The sequence below is a fragment of the Tamandua tetradactyla genome, chromosome 11 (genome assembly GCF_023851605.1).
Source record: "Tamandua tetradactyla isolate mTamTet1 chromosome 11, mTamTet1.pri, whole genome shotgun sequence".
Lineage (NCBI taxonomy): Eukaryota > Metazoa > Chordata > Mammalia > Pilosa > Myrmecophagidae > Tamandua > Tamandua tetradactyla.
In genome coordinates, this window is record NC_135337.1 from 54,015,649 (window position 1) to 54,036,444 (window position 20,796).

Genomic DNA, 20,796 nt, shown 5'->3' on the forward strand with positions numbered 1-20,796 from the left:
TTAAGTGTAATGGCCATTACAGGCAAATCTCCACTTATCAAGATGAAGAAATATCCATTAATGGCAAATTATGATTTTTGTATCTGATTCACTTTGTGTCTTCCTTTGAATCACCCATTCCATAAATCTTTGAGAGACCATCATGGATACATTAAAATGTTAGAACTTGTTGAAATATGGATGGTAAGTTTAAAAGTAAGCCTCCAGCCTTCCAGTACTCTGTCTCAGTCCCACTTCTATTTACTTGGTACAGGTCATAATGAAATTTGAAAACTTTAGAATTACTCTATTTAAGTATAGAGTGATTGAAAATGTGTTTTTTTTTAATTTACTTTCAATAGATCATAAATCATACTAGATAACCTACCATCTCCAATAATCAGATTCATCACATTCTTTTTTTTTCCCTCGCATGCTAAAATATGAGAGCATATGTACCCCCAAAACAAAGATTTTCAGGAAAAATGCAGTCATATTACTAGGAGAGAGGAAAATGTACAGTTTTGCCCTTTTACACTATTTCCTTGCACTGCTAGATTAATCAGGAGGTGCTTCTATAGAAATATACTCTGTGGAACTCAAAATTACATTGTAGTATTTCAAAGTAAAATTAATAACAAATTATTTGATAAGGTGGTGTCAATGTACGCATATTTTATTCCCAAGAGGAAACCTGAGTGATCAAGTTGGTTAATTATTTTGTCACTTGAGTTTACCCTTCAATAAATCAAGCCTAAGGATTAATTTGAGTACAGTGCTTAGGTCTTAAAAATATAGTTCATCTATAAATGTATTAACTGATCTTTGCTTCCTTATATAGAGCCCAGTCAAGTACAGTTTCATTTATTAGTAAATAAGTTTGCTTTGTGATAAGGGTTAAACTTCTTAATTAAACAATTAACTTTTAGGGGAGAAGTTTAAATTGAAGAGTAAATCAATGAATTTCCTCAATGTCTTTCTTACTGAAGACTGTTACAGACTCTGGAGATGTCCATTATTTAAAAATGGCATCCTAAAATACCATGGGGTTTTCACGTGGTACATATTTATTCAAAGATTATCCAGAGGGCAGGATTTTGTTCAGTTTCAAAAACTGATATGAGATTACAAGATAGAAAAACGCATTTCCTCTGTTATCCAAGCCTAAGCCTGTTTTCTTGTTCAGTTCTGTGCCCTTTGACTTGAGTTTCTAGCTCAAAGACTACAAAAGGCTTTTGATACGTGAGAAAAGTGTACTTGGACAATAATATGTTTGAGCCACTTGAGATACAGACATTTTGGTTCTTACAGCTTTGGAAGATATATTTCTGAAAACTAAATACATCCTTCATTTTGTCCACCTTCTTGTTCCATATTTGGTCCATAATTTAAAAGCAGACAATGGGTACAGAGGTCCTTCCCAGATGCATGTTTAATTACCATGGGATATATAACTTTGATTAGGCTGTTCACATTGAGAAAAAAAAATGTTACCTGTCCCACTGCAGCCTCTTTTTGCTGGCCATTTAATGAATGTGATTTTTTTGCGCAGTTAAGAGGGCACCTGTTGGATCCTTTGCCAGTATAATATCTTGTTCCTGTAGAATAAGAAAATTCGTTGTAGTGTTTTGAAAGTACTTTATTGGGTCAAATTAAAAGTAATGATTTTACAGTGTTTACAAACGTAATTACTTATTAGAATTTGATTGACATGTGAGCAGTTTTCCAATTACATTAATAAAGTTCAGGGAATACATTAATAGGCTTGTCAGTCAATTCAAGAACTAAATAAATGTCATAAAAAGTCAGCCCTACTTAAGTTACATTTTCTCTCAATGACGAAAACAAACTGATGTGCACATCTCTTCAGTCTGTAAATTTGTTAGGTAGTCAGATACTCAGGTATATCTCGATAGTTGTAAAGCGTATGTTCTTCGATTAACAATTTGTCAAAAGATTTATTCCTAAGATAAAGAAACTTAGCAATTGAGGGAATTTAGTTTTAATCACTGATGTCAAATAAACATTGGTAAAAACAAAGTTCATCTTTAATTGTTGCAGTGATGTACTCAAGGGAACATTTCTTTTTTTTTTTTTTTTTCTTAAAGTATTGTAGAAAGGGGTAATAAAGGGAACATTTTTCCAACCCAGATACTATGCCTGGGAAATTAGTTGATATTATTGATTTTTTAGATTTTTAATACTAATTGATGGAGCAAGGGGGAACACAACTGGCAAAGGAGTCCGAAAACTTGGGTTCCAATCCTCATTTACCCTTTCGAAATGAATTGCTATCTAGCCCCTCTGAACTCTGGTATTCTCATCCGAGAGAGGAGGTTTATTCTGATAACAAACAGAGAAAAATGACAAAACAGATGTGCTGTTTACTTGCTTTTAATTTGAAAAGAAACAAGATGTTTTATGAAATAAAAAAAAATTCCTTACACTTGGATTGATCACGAAGCAAACTAATTTTACACAGTAGCCCCTGCTACAAGTATTTATCGTGCAACTGTGTTTTATTTCTCATCATGCCTTTCTTTCACCAGCTGAGTTGAACAATGAATGTACTCATGGAATTTAAAGAATGTTATGATTTGGAGTTTTGCTTCAAGGGAGTAGAAATACATGGTGCTGATAAATTTGATAAATCAAATTACCCAATTGTTCAATGTTTCAAATCATCTGGTGCAATATTTGCTAAGAGCAATCTTCTTTATTCATGAGTACAAAAGTGCATGAGGTTTGAAGACGTCTATGAAGCCAGAATTCCCTATTACAATATCATGAGAAGAGAAAACGTGAAATATAAACTCTGGCTACTCAAATATATTGACGAGAATGTTTCCTGCTTTGAGTCCTCTATGATAACGGAAGTCTAGATTGTGTATAGCACAAAATAAACAATCGTAGATGTTGTATGTTAAATAAATATATGTGAAATATTTGTCACTCAAATCTTGCCCTTTCAGAAAGATATACTCTAGGTTTTCTCTAGAAAGTAGGAAGAAATTTGACTACACCTAATTTTAAACCCCGAATCACGTCTCCAGGGTATTTAACTTCCCCATCTAACTTCCTCAGGGCACCTCACTTACTTAGAGCATTTGTAGTAATTGGCTCCCACATTGTTCAGATCCTTTTTCAAGGATTATTCTCTTAAGTGTCTGGAGTGCTGTCAGCAAACAATGTCTAGTGGTAAGCCCCTTTGAAGATGATCCCAGTTACAGTGGGCCTCCTTGCCCAAGGTCAAGCCCTTCCTAGAGTAGCCAACATCTAATAATTGATTAAGGCAGAAAGTGTAGCATTGCCTCATTTTCAACTCAATGTGGGATATCGATGATCAATCATTTTGCTCTAGAGCTCTTCTTGGAGTTGGCTGAGGCTGTGGTCCATCCTGAACTGCAGATTTACTTCTTCTTCTGTTCAATCCTTCCTCCTTCTTCTCCAATTCCTCAGTGGGTAATCACAAGGGCACTCCCTAATAAACATTCTGCACTCTAAACTCTGCCTTGTTTCAGAGTCTGCTTCCCAAAGATCCCAAACCATGACAATGTTAAACCCTAGCCTCTGGCCTCATCATTGTTTTGAGAGTGTTTATAAAATGGAAAGACAGTGCATTCAATCACTATTTTTTATTAACATTCTATTTAATGTTGGAACGGATTAAAGGTGGTATGTAAAGAAGAATTCAGTATACTAAGATAAACAGGAGAAATAGGTTAAAGATAAATGAGATAAGCAAAGTAGGATATAATTATAGGTCATAAAATTGGTGTTATGATTTCTATATAGAGATTGGCAAAAAATAATAATTCTAAGGTATCTTGCATCTAATACAGAGAGGGAAATGCAATCAGTTACTCGTTTCATTATTCATAAGATTAAGATACATTTTTCTCAGTACCCTGATCCTGTTACTTAGAATGGAGAATCATTTCTGCTGTGAGTCATTGTACAGGATCACTGTGAGATATAAAAGACATCTTCAATAACAAATGTTGAGTACAGTCAAAGGGTTGTTTCTTATAGCACCTCTCAATAGAAGCTGAAATGAAGGGAAGTAAAAAATATTTAAATATCTAAAAAATAATTTCAGCAAGATGCCAGTTTAATAACAGACACAGAGTTTTTTCATTATCTCTTTAATCTATGAATAAATTGTAGAATGCATCCTTCTTGTGCAAAACCTTCACAAATACTATTTCTCTGACTGGGTCTTCGAATAAGAATGGAGGTGCAGATATTTTTAAATTATGTTTACTGATAAGTATCTGGAGAGCAATTATTCTATGTGTCCACAAGTACAGAGCCATATTCTTTAAAAACCATCACATCTTAATCTAATGTTAACTTTTTAATGAATATGAAACCTTGACAAGGCACACATACTCTTGATAAGTGAAAAAGGTGATGACTTGCTGATGGAATTACTGTCAGTAAATCTAAGGAGAGTGTCTCCCCAAAATGATCTTACTTTCAAATATGTACTCTAATCTTCTTCAAAGTGTTAAATAGATGAGACAGATTTTTACAAACACCTTATTTTGATGATAAATATGTGCTATCTGATCATAAGAAAATCTTCGTTTACTTTCTAAAATTAGATAAAAATTGATATCAACTTTTTAAGTTAGAATTTACTTGGATAGTGGTATCCATACTCATTCTCATTTTCTCTCCAGGGATTCCTACCTTTTCTGGCATAAATCAGTATTTGCTTATGCCAATTCACATTATAGTGCAGATTCAGTGGGAGACAGAATAAACAGAGTTCAGCGAGCTTAATAAATATTAACTGCTGATCATAGGTTTGAAGGCCAATTAAAGTCCAATAAATGATGCAAATAAGGTAGTGCTTGTCCTTACACATTTTCCCCTGATGGGCTCCTAGAAACACAAGGACCATGCTGAGAAACACCACATCCTTCCAGTTGTGTGGGTCTGAAATATCTAGAATTGTAAGTTCTGAAGAGAGGATCTGATAAACATTCTGAAGAAAGTATCTCATTACTTAATAGACTTAATAGGAATATCATTGAAGTAACATAGATAATTGCTCTTCAAAAACACTATTCATGTGCTCTAGGTAAAACTAAGCAGATAAACTTGGAGATTTGAAAGATAAAAGATTGAGGAGAAGGTGGAGGAGAAAAAGAAGGAGGGGGGTAGTAAGAGTAGGAGGGGAAAGGCATATGAACCCTTCATTAGTGGCCTCCTGAAAAGCTCTGTAGGAAGAAGATATATAATCAGTAGATTACTGAGGTCTAGGAAGAGAATAGTCGGCTATCTAAGGAGTTCAAACCATGTATGTATAATTTGTAAAACTTTGGGATAGTAAATCTACCAGGTGTCATTTGGAATCTGGATTTTAGCAAGATTATCCCCCTGCAAATATATCTTCATGGACAAATTCGGGTCCACCTATGTGGACATACATGGGGTGAGCTTTTTAAAGTAGTACATAATAATTAAAAATAAATTTCTCAGGTGGGCATTTTCAGCCTTTTTTTTTTTTTTTATACAAGCCAACCTAGTTGCAATTTTTGCAGTTACGTGGTGGTATATATCAGATCAAATCCCAGGAAGCCATTATCTCACTTTTATCTATGAGTATATTGAAATTTAATAGTAGATTGATTTAGCTACCGGAGTCCATAAAGATTGAGGTTAATTGAGCTCATTTGAATGCTGGCTTTTCTTCCAGACTACATATATATTATATTTTTTCTTTTCTGAATCTCCTTCCTTCCTTCCTCTCTCTCTCTCTCTCCCTCCTTCTTTCTTTTGCAGTCTTTAGAACAGAATTATTGGCCATTAAATTTCTGTGGTTGGGATAAAAGAATTGGCAAAAGGGGAAGGCTTTAATAAACAGTATTTTCTTTTCAAAAAAGGTTTCCTCCATAAGTGTAGTGATCATATTTTAAGAACCAAAAGTTAATAAATGCTATTTGATATTTTGTAGCATATGCCCTGATATAAGAAAAATATTGTAGATTCCAATTACACTAAAATCTAGAATATTCTTGATGCTGTACACAGAGGGAATGTGTTGATGATATTTTCTTTTAAACTCTCATATGCATCATTTGTCAGTGATAGAGATGGAAGAAAGTGAGAAAGAACAAGAGAGGTTATTTTGATAGGTATTAAATTCTAAAAACTCATAGGCAGAAATACTTTTGCACCTTTTGACATTGCGCTGTTGGCTGGTGTCTGAGTCATCCTTTCTTCCTATGGAAGGGACTTTTATAAGAAACCACTGTTGAGCTCAGTGAACTGGTAGCAGCAAGGGGCACAATTTTGGAATTTAAATAAGTATCTTTGCTAAGTAGAGAATTGTGCCAGTGATGGACATTCAACTTTGTTGCTTCCTATCTAATCATGACTAAGATATTTTTTGAGGGGAAAAGAAATCAAACTATTGCCTATTGTATGGTCAGCACTGAGGGAGTGCAATTCTACCATATTCTGTCCTTCTCTCTATGTTTTAAGTTTCAAATCACATTGACAAGAATAAAAGAAAAGGAATAACTAGGGAGAGGCTGTATATAAGAGACCACAGTGTAATCATCATTTTGAGCTTGAGTAAAACAATATTTCTTTTTCAAGTAATGTACAGTACAAAATGCAACATGGAAATATTTCAAAATATTCGACCCATTTTGAAAGTCCCTTCATTGATTAATGGATTTTTATTCTAGCTCCAGAAATGCACAGATTGATAAGTAACACATGTTCATTTTCACAATAGTAATTCTGATTTTGATGTTATATATTGCCCTGTAGATGATCAAATGTGTTGCCTGTCTTTGACAATCTTTATTTCTTCCTAAAAATGAAGAAAATAAGTATGTAATATATGTCAACCCCCAATGCAAATAGACATTATCACTATGAACATCTTTCTATAAATAGAAGATTAGAAAACTCTAGTTAGCCCACTTATTTTGAGAAACCTTGAAAATCCAATCTAACTCTGGTGAAATAATTTGTTTTCTCCTTGGAAGTCATTATAATGGGATTTGATCTATGTAATAATACTTTTGCTTTTCCAAATTATATATATAAGTAAGATACAACTGTGGATACAATTAGGATTTTCCTGTTTTAATTAACTAAATTCTAAATGACACATACTGTAGATATGTCTTTAGGGCAACAATACAATTTAGCAGTTGAAAAAATTCCAATCTTCTAATGATATTACATATTTTATCAACTGCAGCAGAAAATAAGAATTAATTCTGTGTATTGCCAAGAGGAAAATGGTCACAACTAAAACTAGTGGCAAAGCTCAGTTTGATGAACAGTGTGACACTATATCCTAATGTCTCTTTGGCTAGTGATCTAGCAAGAGCAGTGGAGAGACTCAAGAAACGTGGACCATGTATGTGCACTAAACTGGCAGAGCTTCCTAATCTGCATTTGTAAGTTTACATCTAGACCATCAGTTCTAAACATTCTGCAGTCATGAACCTATTTGAAAATCTGAGGAAATGTATAGATGCTGTCTCCTCTACTGTGGAGTCCAAAGAACTCCAGTGAACTCCTTATGGTTGAAGAATGGGTCTTTATCCTTTCAGACTTCCAAACATCCAGGACAGAATCTGATGATACTAGGGACCCAATAAAAGATTTATTCACTGTATACATAAACATAGCTCTTTTTCCCTGGCTTCATGCCAAATGCTTTCCTTAAGCCATGACTTAATGCATTGATTCTATCTTTAGGGCATTATACCAGGAATGCTGACATTACAAGAAAAGCTTTAAATTAAAAAGATTAGTTAGGCATTCATGACATAGGCCACTTGTTTCATTCCAGGTTATAACATCCTTATCCTCCATTAAGCCTCATCTTTTCATAAATATAAAATATTGGAGTGAAAAATAATACATGGGAATAGAAGCATTTAGAAAACAATTATTTTTCTCCTAGCAAACTTATTTTGATAAAAATATTCTTTATATGGAACAGAGTTAACCACAAAAATTATATCAAAGGATTCCTAAAGTCAAACCAAAGTAAAAGATTAACATTTAAAAAGGACAAAGAAATGCATCATTAAAATTTTCAGTTATTTTATCCTTTAGAGTTTTGATTTGATCAAGTGGGTGAATAGATATTTTTTAAAATGTAATATTGAAGATTTGAAGTGAGAGATATTTGGGAGAGGAAATCAAGGACTATTATCAGTTTAGAGTTAGGCAAGAAAATACATTGCCATCCCCTCTGAGTATGACACTATCAATTAAAGGTGCCCCATTTTATAGGAGCATCCAGGAATAATTCAATTCAATTCAATAAATACTTGAGCAGTCCCACTTTCATTCAACTACTATATGTAAATAATTTTGCTAAAAGTTGTACATGTGATTCCTTTTGTAGTAGGAAGATTAATGTCCTAACAAAGATGTGTACATCTAATCAATGAAAACTATGAGTATGTTAGGTTAAATGGCTAAAAGGAATTAAGTCTGCTAATCAACTGACCTTAAAGTGGTTATATTACCCTGATATAATCACAAAGATCCTTAAAAGTGGAAGAGGTGTCAGGAAAAAAAGTGTCAAAAGAAGTGACTATGGAAGAAGTTCATTAGGATGCAATGTAAGGACTCAGCCTGCTAGCATTCCGGCTTTAAATATGGAAGGAGACTATGATCCAAGAAATGGGGGCAGACTGTAGGAGCTAAAAAGGGCAAGGACACAAATTGCTCTCTAGGGATTCCACATGGGAACGCAGCCCTGCTGATCCTTAAGTTTTATCTGTAAGAATCATGTTGAACATTGAATATACAGAACTATAAGATAATAAGTGTGTGTTGTTTTAAGGCACTAAATTTGGGGTATATTGTTATAGCAGCAAAAAGGAAGCTAATACTCACTCCACCCCACCACACAAACACATACACTCAGAAATGAAGATAGCTTCATGTCCAAAACACAAAGTTTCTCAACCTTGGTACTGTTGACATTTGGAGCCATATAATTCTTTTTATGTGTGTCTGGGGGCGAGGGGTCAGATATCCTGTGCATTGTAAGATGTTTAGAAGTCTCCCCAGCCTCTCCCAGATTGTGACACTGAAAAATGATTCTTGATGTTGGCATATACCCACTTGGGCCTAAATTACCTAGGTGGAGAACCAAACATCTGCTAGGACAGGCACATGCTTTCATTCTTTTGTGCAGGGTAGGCTGTGACACAGTCCATGAGTAAAGGATCTCTTCCGTCTTAATACTCTAGCCTTAGTGGTGAGAACAGTGACTGGCACATAATAGGGGCTGAAATAAATATTGAATGAATGATAGAATAATCAAATGAAGTACTTTAGGAGCACAAGCCAGGCAATGACCAGAGGAAGTTCTTCTGAAGTGTTTTGTCTCATTTGATCATAGTCTGAGCTGTCAGTTATTTCTTCTGTTAATGCTAATTAAAACCAGTTGTCTTCTAAGTAGTATAGTAGGGCATGGGCATTAGACTCACCTCAGGTGTGATCCAGCTTGGATAGTTGCAAAATGTCTGAAATTGTTAAGTATCTTTATCTCTTTAAGACTCAGTTTCCTTTGCTGAGAAGTGAAAAATCCTACCCACATCTCTGGTTTTCTGTGAAAACTTTTTTTAAAAAAGTTATGTATATAAGACAGTTCCCAAACTGTTTGACACATAGTAGATGTTCAATAGATTACAGTTCCCTTCTTTTTCCAAGGAGCTAATAATGTCCATGCAAATAGGTACTTTGTGCTTTCTCTCTTTGAAATAGAATATAACTGAGATTGCTCATTAATTCCAAGTGATTTTTATTTAAGTATACACACAATAGAGTCATTCTGCAAAATGTTAATAACATTAATTTACTCTTCCTTCCTGTGGAGAAATTCCATGTGAAAAAGATGTAATCCATCTATACAATGCTTAAGGTTTTGAGCTATAATACTTGGAAAGAATTCTACATTTTTTATGAAAACTACTGCCTGAAGTTATGGAAAATAGATCGTGGCAGTCATTTTTGCCTATTTGATCTCAGAATCATTCTTTGTCCCTTTCCATAGCTGGGTTTCCCAGACTGCTGTGTTTTCTTATTTCTGGCAGGGTTCATCCAATGGGAGGTGCTGGAAATAAATTGGGAGCAGGAGGCAGGGAGAAGTCAGGCTATTTCCCCCTCTCCCATTGCTATAGACAGTGTCTTCTGAAGGCACATCTTTCCTTGACTCCAGCTTCTGCCAGATAGCCCATCCTCTCGCTGTCAGCTCCCACCAGGCAGCCCCTTGCTGTAGGTCTAGCTCCTGACAAACAGTCCCAACTTATGCGATCTATACAATTTTCTTGTTATAAATCTCTGGGTTACCTTACCTTCACATGGCTTGGCCTTAGCCCTTTATCACCTGTGTAAAAAAAAAAAAAGGTTCCTTCTCTTTTTATTTGAAATGCCTAATTTGACTTCTATTTTCCTGATTGAATCCTGACTGAAACAAATCTTTCCCCTAAAATTTCAAGTTTCCCCTAAAATTTCCTATTCGTGATCACTCGCAAGAGGCATTTTTTTCAGCTATATCCTCTATATAGGTAATCATTCTTTATAATGATAATTACTGCTTTATTGTTCCAGAAAAAAAAAAATATTTCATTCAGGGGTATAAAAAACAAATTTAATAACAAATTTTTAAATTAATTACACATGTGTTGGGATCTTGGATTTACTAAACTAATTATCAAAAACTAAGATAAGTTAGGGAGAAGCAGAAAGTATGCATAATTACGAAATGCTGACATTTATGTGAGCCTTGGGCTTCTCTTATTAGCTTTTGGGGTGCAATTATCATTAACATTTCAGTTGCATCTTTAATGAATATTAGAGCTACAAATGCACAATTGCATGAGTGGAAATGGCAGTCTTTCATTATCCACACAGACTGCAACTATGAGAAATATACTGAAAAGAGGCTGTGGAATTGCAGTTGGAAACTTACCGTGGGAGCTATGAGCTTCTCGTTGATGCACTGGGCCTCAATTTTCACAGGTGTTCCTGTGCCTTGTGGGGAAACAAGCGAAGAACAGTTTGAGGCTCTTCTGCAATTAACCAGTTAGCTGAGTTAGGTCACTAAGTCTGTCGCCACCTAGGCAAGTTATTTGAGCATTTACCTATGCTAAGGATCAATCTAGGTGCTAGGAAAAATAAGAATTAACTCTGTTGCTTGAAGGAACTTACAAATCAGTGGGTGATGATTAACCTGGTGACAGGAGAGTGCCCTAAAGCTAGATAGGGAGTAGGACATGTGCATGCAGGGTATATAAAGTAAGAGTGGTAATTTTTTTTCAGGAGACTCATGGCCAAATTCTGAGTTAGAGCAGTTAGTAGGGAGAGGGGCTTCTGGTTTGACTGCAAGGCAGGAAAAGATGGTTAGCTATAGTAGCCTATTTTATAATCCCTGTAGTTTATACAATAAATCATTCAGCGCTGAATGCAAGACTACTTCAAGATGAAGTAAGGGTTGAGAAAGCAGTTGAACATATGATGCCACACTGCCTTGTTCCATCAACCGGAGGGAGTTTGGGGAGTGCTATGGAAAGTAGTACCAGCTCCACAGATTGAATGCACAGTTCTGTGAAATCACTGCCATGAGACATGCTTCAGAAGTGATGCTGGCAAAGGGATGCTGAAATATTCAGCCTCTGAGAGATCAAGATGCTGTTGGAGGTTGTTTGAGCATCTGAGGAGCAATAGGACTCTGGGGGAGCAGCTGTAGGAGGCTGTAATTGCTGGGTGCAACCGCTGACTGGAATCATTCATTGCTGAGAGTAGCAGCTGCAGAGAACTTAAGCAGTGCACCCTGGGGAGACACCGCTGGGAGCTTCCATAGATTAAGAAAATGCCAGGGGAAGCAGCCGTTATGAGTGTCATCATATGGAAACTTTGGAGTATCCATCCAGCTGCACCATCACTGCTTTTTGAAATACAGGCTACCTATACAAAGAAAGGTGGAAGAAAATTTTGCTAAGATAGGTTTGAGATCGTAAAATACTAAATTTCATCAAACTGTGACACAGACTTCCTTGACCAATGACACGTTTGTTTTGGGAGGAACATTTTACTTTAAATAGCTGTTATGCTGACCAAAAACAAGGTAACTTGACTTTATATCAGAAATTCATTCTTTGACTACACTCCACAAAATCTGTAATATTTATATGTAAAATTTGGTTTGTTTTGGTATTTTTCCCCTCCAAAGGGACTGAATTTTTTCACTGTTTTCTCAAAGCACCTCACACTAAATTAGTTTAAGAACTTTTGCCTTAAGAACTCAGAATAAAAGGCTGACCAACAGAGGAATTTGGTAGCATCTGCCAACAATTTATCCATTAAAGGCACTGTTGTTTAATGAATTTATGTAATCACATTGAACTCTTCCTAGCATTACAATGAGACTGTCCCCTTGAAAATCCCGAGTGGGATAATATATCTTGGTATATTGGTGATTCAGCCTACACATTTTTGGGCCAGCTTGGGCTCAGTTATGTAGTAAAATGGATACAGAACAAGAGAGTTTTCATTTGGGTGGAACAAAATGATGGCATAAAGACTTGAGAAAGAAAATTCAGTTGGAAAACTATATTGCTAGTCTGTGCTTGAGTAGGGATTTTAGAACTCATGTGGGGCCTGAAATGGAAGGAAGGAAGTGGAGGTAGAAGAGATGTTTAACTTGTGAATGTGAACATTTTCATTTTTAAAATGCAGTATATTTTGTAATAAATTTGTTTTAAGTCTTGTAGCGCTGCTGATTTCTTTCAAAATCATTCCATCTATAAAAAATTCCACGTGTATTAAACCCCATGGAAGTCAGTTACCCTGGGCTAATAGATATTTCATTGCTGTGTGTTTTAATCAATGAACTTGACTTTCAACTTTGCTTATTATATGATCTATTCTGAGCAAACAATGGAATGAAATGAAGTGAATCAGGCTTTTAGTCTATTAATGATTTAGCGTTTGAGTGTCCAAGAATGAAATGTCAGAATAACATTATTTTACATGTTATTTATGTACATTTATTTATGTACATAAATAAATGTCAGTATTTTTTAGTGAAATACGTATATCATACTCTCTTTAAAAAAGAGCACCCTTAACAGAAAAGTTACGTGTGCTTTTCAAGGAACATAAATTCACACTTGAAGCATCTAACCTCCTAAGTATTGCTAGAAGTAGTTATTTTATGTCCGCTCTAGACAAATAAATAACCCTCTTAAAGATGTTTATTTAGGTAATGAAGACAGCTTGAACAGCATTTGAACGATTCTTTGAAGGGGAAAACATTCCACGGCCTATCCCGTCTCTTGTGGATAATTTTCGGCTTTGCACGCCTTGGACTTTTTTTTCCCCCCGATCTCCAAAGGAGACGCTGCCCCACTTTCTGAGACTTGGCATGTGATTAGGATTACTGCAAAGCTTTTGAGCTTGCAGTTCACACAGCCCACTTGTCTTTGACAGTATGATGTGTTCCTTTTTTAACTTCACAGAACATAACAGTGAGGTCTTCCTTAAAGGCAACTTAACTCAATCTGTACTTTCTGAAGTGTGGTTTGTTATCCAATTTGGCTGCTGCCAAAAAATGATATAACTTACTTTTCTCATTTACATGTAGTTTAAAAATTGGTATGGCCTTATCGAGATCAAAGGGAGGAACATATGAATCCCTGAAAACTTTGGAATTCATAGAATTTTTTTAACATATTTATGGCTTAAAATAGGGAGTTAATAAAATGGGAAGAACCATGTATTTCAGAAGCAAAATTATCATTTTTGTTTTCCTTCAAGATAAGGGATCAGACTTCTGGGTCATCAACTTCTGAAAGAATAGGGTTATTTGCTATACTTCTTGTCCAAATGTTATATTACTATTCAAAAATAACTAAATATGCCAGTTTGATTTAATATGCTCCATCATTTTTCCTTTCTCTCTTTGTCCCACTGCAGTACTTAACATTCCATATCATGACCACAGAGTGATATTTATGAGTAGCCATAAGCATCACTGTGCCAAGTGTGGGCTCCGTTACCTCTGATTCTTTATTACATAAAATCAGGAATATTTACACAGATAGAAATATAGAACGTGTAGGCACATGCATGAAACACTGAGAAGAAAATGTTGCATTGACCTCTTCTGTTCCAACATTCCTATAGTTAATCAAATAATTAGAACTCACCTATTATATTGAGCTTCATGGACCCTGTTTACTTTAACCAGGATGAAAACAGTACTGATATTTGGAAATAGTATATCTAATGAAAATTTACCCAGTTACTGTGCATTTGGAATTGAAAAATCTCTGGGTTTAGGTATTTCAACCTGATGATTCTATGTACATTCTTTACATTTTCAGTATTTCATAATAAATGAAAATCTTTCAGAGTGCTTCCTACCATTTGAAATTTCACAACCAAATTATCTGTGGCTTCCTATCATGATTTCCATAGTGTGGGTTTCCTTAACAACAGGAATTTGTTGGTTCATGGTTTCAGAGGCTAGAAGGCTTGTTTCCCCTTGGGATCAGCATTTGGGTTGGCTAGCAATCTTTTGGTTCCTTGGCTTTCCCATCACATGGCTGTGCCCATTCATTTTCTGCCAGTTCCATTGGCTTCCAGTTTCTGGCTCTTCCCCAAGGTTTTCTCTTTAGAAAGGTCTCCAGGAATAGGATTAAGACCCATACTGCCTCAGTGGGCCATGCTTTAACAAAAATGACATCTTCAAGAGGTCCTACTTCCGATGGGTTCACAGTCACAGGAATGGGATTAAGGTTAAGAATATTTTTTTTCTCCTGGGGTACACTGTTAAATCTACCACACTATTAGAATTATTAGTAAAGAAAAATATAAGATGCTTTGCTTTTAAAAAGATTCATGCTTTTGACTTTATATTTCAATCAATTTTTAAAATCATAAATGAATGGAAATTTATTGAAACATCAAACAATATAAAATAGGATTTTAAGTAAGTAATAAGAGTTGAAGCTATCTCTCTAGGAAGAGTATAGCCAGTATGGCAAGCAAACCCCTTGGCAGCCCAGCCACTGCCTGGCTGCCCAGATCAATAATCACTTCTGCCTCCCTCGTCCCTCCTTCACTCATCCTTACCATATGGGAGTATTGAACTCTTTGCTGTGTCCTTAAAATATTCTTATGCTTTGCACTACTGTGTTTTTTTTTTAATTTTATTTCCTGAGCCCCTTTCCTTCTTCCAAGTAGAATTAATCACCCCCTCCTCTGAGTCCTTTCTGACCTTTTTAATCCTAGCAAAGTCCAGTACTGATTAACACATTTGTGTTCCTAGCTAAGATGTAAACCACACGAGGTGAAGCAATGCAATTTATTTGAACTTCCTCAATAAATGTTATTATAATGAATTAATTTAAGCCTTCAAAACTGATGTGAATCAGCTGACATAAGCATATTTTCTGCAATAAATGGCTTTTCCAGGATTCTGATGTCATCACACAGGTTTACACAGTGTGACCTGAGTGTAGACCTTGGCTCTGCCACTTAATAGCTGGACAAACTCAGGATTGAGACACTTAATCTCTCTGAGGTTTTGCAGATAATGAAACCTACATGGTACAATTGCAATAAGAGTTAAGAGACGAAGTATGCTATGGACACAGAATCAGTACTCAGTAAGCGATGCTATTATTACTATTTGCAATGAAAGTACTTTAAGAGGGTTGCGGGTATAGTTATGGCCTGATGAAAGATCAGTGACCTCCTTCAACTCCTGCATTTTCCTCTTCTTTGTCACTCTAACTTATTACTAAATAGATGTATTGGACTGCATCATTATAAATGATTTGTTAATATCATAATGACAAAAAAGCTTCTTGTCAAATCTGTGTTAAAATGCCACATGATGGCTTTGATTATTAAAACCAGGGAGATTCTTGTCAACTTTTTTTTAAAGTTATTTTAGACCAGTCATCTCCCAGATTAACAAACAAAGAAATTAAAAAAATAGAAAATGATTTCATTGTGTGGCCTCTATCTTTTGTAGCGGCAAACTAATTGCCAACCAAATTTTTGAAAATGTTTGGTGTTAACCACATAAAGCCAAAAGCTTAATAGCAGCCAATAAGGCTTTCATATGTAAAACAGCGGTCATGATGGTCATTACCAATAGCTAGCAAGATAAGGACATAAGACCAAATGAATCTACCAGTTAAATAGATAATTCTAGGCATTGATTTCATAGTAAAATGATAGCAGCATAGGTGCCTTTGGGGAACTCTTGAAAAATGAAGCCCAATTATTTCCTAACTTCACTGACATTATGATATAGAGAAGAAATAAATAATGAGAGAGAAGAGAGAAAGAGATGGAAACTATAATGACTATGGTAATTCCTAACTCTGGTTTCCCATCAAGAGGTTGTGCAAAAAATATTCTCAAGGGAGAACCATGTCTTTCCAGAGAATGAGTACTGTAGTAGTAGGATGATTCTATAAACGGTGGGAAGAATTAGCAACATAGTTATATTTCTGTAGGACAGATAGAGCAGCCTTACATTTAAATGTAAGGGGAAGTGACAGCACCAAGCCAAACTTGAAATCTAATGAAAGGTGGAATAATCAGATGAGCTGGTAATAATTTAGAACATCTGGTCTTCATTGCTTAAAACTGTACCATATCATTAGAAGGTACCTCTCACTACTGAGAAGTTAATGGGGAAGAGGCAGATACAAAATAATTGTGTAGTATTCTATAAGCACATATTTGTTTAATACAAAAAGGCCCTGCACCCCTATAGACTCATTTTTCGTGAATTAATTACCAAAAATTCTGATTGATGAAGAGAAAGTGTGTGGTGGTTCTATTTTATTTTCCTAGTTTAATTTCTTCTCTCTCTCTCTCCTTTTAACTGAAATTCTCCTGTTTCCTTCTGAATATTATTCAACTTTTTTGTCTCCTGGGTGGTAACCTTCAGAGATATTATGGCTTTGTTGGCATATACTATGGAAATCCAGGAGCAAGTGGTATTTCCAGCTAATTTATCCATTTACGGAAACAATTTTGTGCCTCATTATGTCGTCTATAAAATGTGGAAGAAAAAAAAAAAAGGATAAGGTTGATCACATATTATTATAACAATCACCTCGACCTGTGATGTTACCAGAATAAATTTTGATTGCTGAACTAAAGGATGAGTGAAGTCTATAATTCTGAGGCTGTACCCAGGGTACATCAGGCACTGGGTACAGACAAGGAAAACAATTTATTCCAGTCTGTACAAGTGCCCTTCCAATGTCTTCTTATAGGACACAGATAGCAGTGTGGACTGGGCTGGTTCAGAAAGAGTTAGTTCCTGCTTAGGTTTGGCATCTGAGAATTATATCCTATGTTGACCATAAGCTCTATCTTAAGGACAGAAATATCTCACAACCTTCTTTTATTGTTGGAATTAGAATGAAATTTGCATATACCAAGGTTATACTTAGTTATCAGTGTTTTTTGTTTGCTTGTTTGCTTTTGTTGGTTGTTTCTTATCTTCAGAGAAAACACTTTATGATACTAGAGTTTGCAACCATGTGTTAATGACTGTAGGATAATGGAATTCCAGAACATTCTTTTGCATTTGCCATCCATTCCTTTGTTATAAAAGATTATAAAGTGCTGAACAACTAGGAAGAAAACAGTTGTAAATGGAATCAGGGTAAAACAAATAGAAATGAAGTTCTCCTCAATTAATGAAGGCGTTATCATTAGCATTGGGTCTTCCTTCAGTTTTAATATATATGTGTCATTCTTCAAAATCCAATCTCTAAGATTTGAAAATAAGAACATGGGAACATTACACAAAACATGAGTTTTAAGTGACATCAGATACACACCCACATACATACACACATATGAAGTATGGTAGAATACAGCATTTCCTTGAGGGTATTCTTTGGAACAATAGTTTTGGAAAATAATCTGCAATAAAAGGGAGAGAAATGAGTTAAAAAGCTTGGAATACTATACTCCCCTCAAAAATATACACGTAGTAAATATGCATATACTCCTTGAGTAATAATTTTCATCATAACAGCTATGGCAACCGTATAATGGTCTCTCAAATATATCCAATCCCTAATCCCTGGAATGTGGAATTGAAGTTGTAGATGGAAGGAAGGTTGCTCATCAACTGAATGTGAAATTGAGAGGTTATCCTAGATTATCTGGTTAGACCCAAAATAATCACAAGAATTATTTTAAGAGGAAAAGTGAGACAGAAAAGAGGCCACTGTGATGTGATAGGTTAAGGAATCACCCACTATCTGGCTTTGGTGATGGAGTAAGAGGCCACACATTCCTAATAAATGAAAGCAGTCTCTTGAAGCTAGAAAAGGCAAGGGGATGGATTCTCCTCAAGAGCCCCAAGATAGGAATGCAGCCCTACTGACACCTTGATGTCAGCCCTATACACCTGTGTTGGACTTCTAACCTATGAAATTTATGATAGACATTTAATATGGCAGCTGTGCCTATGTGAGTGACTATTACATGCTAACCATTGCCAGGGATTTATTTTCCATTATCACATTTAATCATCACAAAAGTCAATAAAATATAGACATTGCTATCATCCGTATTTTTTTGAACAAGGGAATTGAAGATGGGGCTGATGTAGATTAAGCAAGTTGTGCAAACCTAAACAAATAGCAAGAAGCAGAGCTAAGGCTCAAATTGAAGACTGTCCGGACATGCTAGTGCGATGGAAAGAGTCTATGCTATAGAGAATATCCTAATTCCAAGTTTGCTACCATGCAACTTTGGCTAAGTGATTTTGTATTTCTTGGTGTTGTTTTTTTCTGGTATTGATATCCTCAAAACAGTCCTGGCTGTCATAGGACTTAGAGTCAAGTCCTTAGATTTATCTGCACCTGTAGTTAAAAGTGTTTCACATCCATCACCTTATTTGCATTATTTCAACTCCCTCCGAATCAATGAATAGGTATCATCCCATTTTAGAGATAAGGACACTGAGGTGCAGGTAAATTGTGTTTCTTACTCCAGGTCACACGGCAGTTAAGTGACAGAGCCAGGTCTTAAGCTTCTGTCATCTGCATCCATAACAAGAGTTCTTTCCACCTGGTATCAAATTTCACTTTCTATACCAATGTAAGCATTGATAGAATTAATTTATTGCCATTTAATGTACCTTTAATCAAATATACTGAAGAAATTCAGTGTTTAACAGGGCATTGTCTTAAACTCTTTTTCTCTGTGGAATGTTTGATTGATTTCTATCTAGAGAATAATCTTAACATTAAACCCATAGAATGATGTTTCTCAACTGAGAATGTGCCCAAAACACTAACGGATCTTGAAATACAAATACTGATTCCTCACTATCTACCAAATAAGAATTAATAAGGTGGTACTAATACTTGTGTGTTTTAAAGTACTGCAGGGAATTCTGGTTAAAAGCCAGGGTTCTAGATGAGTCTCAGACATGGACACTCAACCTTTTTCAGAAGCCTAGAATTTTTGTCAGGTAAACTGAATGTAACGTTGTTTGTTTTTGTTTTTTTATTTTTTTCTGTTTTGTTTTTTTAATGTAACTTTGAATGTAATTTATTAGTTGGGTAGAATGATAAGCAGAGCTGCTGTCAAATAAAAAGAGAATGTTTTTTTTTTTCAAGTCAGATTACCTGGACTTAAATTCCAACTGTACCTTGTATTAGCACTGTTATCTTTTGCAAAGGATTTTAAGTTACATAACAAATCAGGCTGTTTGCCTGTATTGATATCCTCAAAACAGTCCCTGTGAAATGAAAATAATCAGGCCTGTATTTCAGGGTTGTTGGCACATACTGTATGTCCTGGTATTTGCTGTCATTAGGCAAACACCTCTCAATCCAGTTTGGACCAAGAGCCTTTCCAAAGTATCCCAGTATTTACATGTTCAAATTTTTATTATAGGTATATATTATAAAACTCTGGGTTTTAAGTGTCATAAAGGCTGGCATGATGTCTTATTTAAGGTTTTTCATGTGGTCTGGCCTCCAATAGACACCCGTTAAATATTTGTTGAATGAATGAGAACCTTCACTGGATATTACTTGGCTGACTTATAATGTCTGACTTTGTGGGTTTTACTTTTAAAAATCAGTGATGAGGAAAAAACTTTATCTTTTAGGCAAGTTATCCTATGCCATTTGTTGATTTTAGTTTTAACTTCTAGCTGTTTTTTTTTTCCCACCCTGTAAGCATCTAATCATATGAAAGACTTCATTGCAGCTGTAGAATATTTAAGTAAACTGCTATACAATTTATAGTCCATGCATAACTACAACTGATGACTTTGATTAAATATGTTTAATATTTCTGATATAATATTTGCTGTCTTTTGGTGGTTAATAAATCTTTCAAACACCTCAATGTTAATATATTGATTCAGTCTTCATAATGTTTATCAAGTCTAATTTCTTTTCCAAATCTGGCCAAGACAGACTAACATTTGGATCTAACAAGATAAATCTTATACAGATTTGTGTAAAGTGGAACATAATAAATATTCAAAAGATTTCTAAAATCACATAAAACCCCTTTCCAGTTAAAACTGACAATGCATTATTCGTTTAAATTGTGGGCACTAGAGTGGGATGTCAGTTTTGGTTATAAAATTAACTCACTAGTGCCAGCCACTGTTATCATCTTGTCCTAACTCAGAACAAAAAGAGCAAGACAGGAAATTTCTCTTGAAGCTTGAAGTGGTTTTGTGAGATTAAGCAAACAATAACAAAGCAATCACATTCAGTGAACACAGGGGACAATAAAAGG

At 35.2% G+C, this 20,796-nt stretch overlaps 1 protein-coding gene across 1 annotated transcript in view; it reads left to right on the forward strand.

Annotated features, from left to right (window-relative positions):
* The window catches only part of NEGR1 (neuronal growth regulator 1), an 886,099-nt gene that overhangs the window by 359,988 nt on the left and 505,315 nt on the right, over positions 1-20,796 (forward strand). The window lies entirely within an intron of this gene.